The sequence below is a fragment of the Piliocolobus tephrosceles genome, unplaced genomic scaffold, assembly GCF_002776525.5.
Source record: "Piliocolobus tephrosceles isolate RC106 unplaced genomic scaffold, ASM277652v3 unscaffolded_29547, whole genome shotgun sequence".
In the NCBI taxonomy this organism is placed as follows: domain Eukaryota; kingdom Metazoa; phylum Chordata; class Mammalia; order Primates; family Cercopithecidae; genus Piliocolobus; species Piliocolobus tephrosceles.
This window is the reverse complement of record NW_022312695.1, coordinates 4124-7805: the sequence shown is the minus strand read 5'-3', so window position 1 is coordinate 7805 and position 3682 is coordinate 4124. Positions and strand designations below refer to the sequence as shown.

The 3682-nt window shown below is 47.1% G+C and overlaps 1 pseudogene; it reads right to left on the bottom strand.

Annotated features, from left to right (window-relative positions):
• Positions 1 to 2661: 2661 nt before the first annotated feature.
• The window catches only part of LOC111530816, a 3577-nt pseudogene continuing 2556 nt past the window's right edge, over positions 2662 to 3682 (bottom strand).

The window sequence follows — 3682 nt, the reverse complement described above, 5'->3', positions numbered from 1 at the left end:
AGTTTCCCATGGCTGCCATAACAAGATACCATAAAGTTGGAGGCTCCTATCTCTGGGTCCATGGCTTTGGCCTCTGAGCCCCATGACTCTGCTCTCATGATCATCTTTCCTTTTCTTAAAGAGTAGCAAGTGTTTGAGGCTGAGTAGTTTTATCAGCCTATTTTCTGCCTCTAAATTTTGGGAGTTCTTTGATTTTGTCTAGTCTCTAAACTTTCTATGATTTTGTCTAGTCTGTAAACTTTCTAGTCCAAGGTGGCAGTGTTTCTTCTCATAGAACATTCTAAAATCCTTGTGGAATTTCTGCGTATATGATGGAATTCATGGCGTTAGATGAGGTTTCTCCACAGATCTTTCCTAGATAATTTAGTCTCTTTGCCTCACCTCTGTGAGATGATTGAGGGGATTCATGAGTCCCATGTTTAATATCTTTGGCACTAGGAAAATTTGCAAGGCGTGTCACGCCGTTGACATTCTCTACAGAACACGCTTTCCTAACTGGATCTCCTAGTTTTAGCATTTTGGTTTTTTCCAATGTGAATAGCCTGAGAATTTCCCAAATCATCAAGTCTAGGTTCTTTTTTGCATAACAGTTCTTCCCTCAGTTTATCTATTTTGTTGTACTTTTAAATTCTTTACAGTACCTCAATTTATCTCTTTCCTCTTGCATTTACTATAAGTGGGAAAAAGAAACAAAGCTGAGTCTTGAGTGCTTTGATTGCAAGTCTGCTCAGGTAAATGTGCAAGCTTATTGTTAATGATTCTGCCTTCCGCACAGCTGTAGGACACAATCCAACTAAATTTTTGCTATTCTATAGCAAAGAACATCTTTGGTCTAGTTTCCTGTAACATGTTCCTTGTTTCCTCTGTGCCATTAGAATCACCTTTAATGTTCATGGGTTTACCAACATTGTTTATGACAGTATATGTATTCTTGAAAATAACACAGGCTTTCTATTAAGTTCCTCAATTCCTTTAAGGCAGAGTACGGATGACAGAGTCTTTAATATCCACATCTACCAACAGCCTCGTCAAGGCAACCTAGGCCTTTTTTATCATGGTTTCTCACAATTCTACCATCGCCACTTTATTATCCAATTTCAAAGCCACTGCCACATTTTTAGGTACCCCACTCCTGGTAGGAAAAAATGCATATGTTTCCTGTGACTGCTATAACAAGTTCCTACTAACTTGATGGCTTAAAAGAACAGAAATTTAATCTCTCACAATTCTGAAGACCAGAAGTTCTCAAAGTCAGTACCATGGGCAAAAATCACAGTGGCAGCAGGGAGGCTATAGTAGAGGAACCTGTTTCTCACATCTTTCAGCTTCTGGTCACTACTGGTATTCCTTGCCTTGTGGCTGTATCACTCCAGTCTTTCAAGGCCCAGCATCACAGAGTAGATTCTTTCTATATTCCATCTTCACATCGCCTTCTGTGTGTGTGTGTGTGTGTGTGTGTGTGTGAATTTCTGCCTCCCTCTTACATGGCAATTGCACTTAGAGTCCACCTGTATAACACTCTGTCTCAACATCTTTAACTTCACCACACCTGCAAAGACCCTTTTCCCAAATGAGGTAACATTTACAGGTTTCGAGGAATAGGACCTGATCTCTCTAAGTACTGTTATTTAGCCTCCTTCAGGTAGAAAGTTGATGAGTGATTGTCAAGGGCCAAAGATGCTGTGGGGGAAATGGAGTTTTCATTTGGAGTGATGAAAATGTTCTAAAATGGGACTGTACATAGGGGCTCACGTCTGTAATCCCGGCACTTTGGGAGGCCTGGGCGGGTCAATCCCTTGAGGTCAGGAGTTTGAGACCAGCCTGGCCAATATAGCGAAACCCTACCTCCACTAAAAATTCAGAAATTAGGAGCTGTGGTGCACATTTGTAGTCCCAGCTACTCAGGAGGCTGAGGCAGGAGAATCGCTTGAACCTGGGAGATGAAAGTTGCAGTGAACTGAGATCATGCCACTGCACTCCAGCCTGGGCTACAGAGTGAGACTCCATCTCAAAAAAAAAAAAAAAAAAGGAAAAAGGAAAAAAAATGTTCTAAAATTGATTTTGATAGTGCTGCACAATTCTGAATATAGTACCAAAAACCAATGAATGGCATGCTTTAAGTTGGTGAATTGTGTATCAGCCAACTTATTAATATATATTTTAATGGAACCAGTAAAGGTGATGGATGACAGGTCTGTCTGCTTGATGACCAGGTCAGGACAGCATGATTTTCTTGGGTAGAGGGCACTGCTGGGGCTGCCCAGTTCCTGCTTAATGAAATCCCACACTTGGACAGAACTGGAACAGAGGCAGTGGAGTAGGCTGTCTGGGAGGCATTGGCCATGTTCTTAGAGAGTTCTGGCTCTCCGTGTAACTTCCTCCAGGGAGCCAGATCTTTGGGCCACTTGGCATGTCCACGGTCCAAGTTCATCTCAGCTGTGTGAGGGTGCACTCGGTGGTGTTAGAGCATCTCGTGTGTGGTCAACACACTCCTACTCATTTTTGTAGGAGAACACAGGGCATAGGAACCCTTTGAAACATGCATGTGATTTTCTCATGACAGTTCTGAGTCCAGGCAGAGCTGCTTTGTCCAAGTGGGGCACCTCCCCGGGGAAGCCCAAGTCCCTAACACAAAGGCTGCCCCTCAGAGGAAGGGCTGGCTTATAAGCACTGCTGGCTTCCCACCACCAGCTGGGCCTCAGCCCTCGTGGCATTCCTGGTCAGCACTGTGGGGCACCCAGGGGGCAGTGGCATCAGGGATCCTGCTGCAGGCACACCTGTGCTGCTCACATGGGAACCATGTCCCCACTGTAAAGGATGAAGAGCAAGGTCCTCAGGACCCGTGTCCTCAAAATACCTTGCACTGCACCACCCATCAAGAGTGGGCCTGGTGGCTGGCAGGGCCAGGTAGTGAGTGCCTCCCTGTGCTGCCCACCACTCTGGGCACCGGAGGTACTTGAGGTACTGCAGCCCTCTGGTGATAAGAGGTCCCCCCTTTCTGTGCACTACCCCATCATCTGTGATTGTTACAATTGTTTCTGTGTTCATCAGTATTGTCACTGTGTACAATTCTCCATGAACCTGGGCCTGCTGTTCTCTGAATGCTGTCAGCCTTGGAGCTGGCACTGTCCAGTCTAGCCCTGGTCAGCTCAGACCTCAGTTGTCCTCGTCTCACATACTGTCCTGGTTCATCCTCCAGCTTCCTGGCAAAGTTCCTGCTCCCTGAAGCAGGAAGTGGCTGAGATTAATGCCAAGGAAATGGGGCCGTGGGCTTGGGAGGACTGTGCTGCCGGGTGAGGATGGCACTGAGCTGGCTACTCTGAGACCATGAACACAGCTGTGTTGTGGTGGGAGGGTTGGTGTTGGTGTAGCCACGGCACTCTAAAGATTGCCCTCTGAGGAGAAAGGTGAGCCTGGCCGGACCCCCTGTCAAGGCTGCTATGTCAGGGCAAGAGGACAGTGTCTTGCCCCCAGGAGCACGCAGTCTGGGCAGGAGACCCAGAGTGATTATATGTTTGGAAGGCAACTGCATCCCAGCTAGGGGACCAGAAGGCTCTCCCGCCTCCAGGGAGGTGTGTGCGGCTCTGCCAGTGCCTCTCTCCAGGGCAGTTGCCTGGTCCCAGGATGAGCAAGAGTCCTTGGCTGCCCAGGAAGGTCCCTGAAGCAGCAGGGGCTGGGCTAC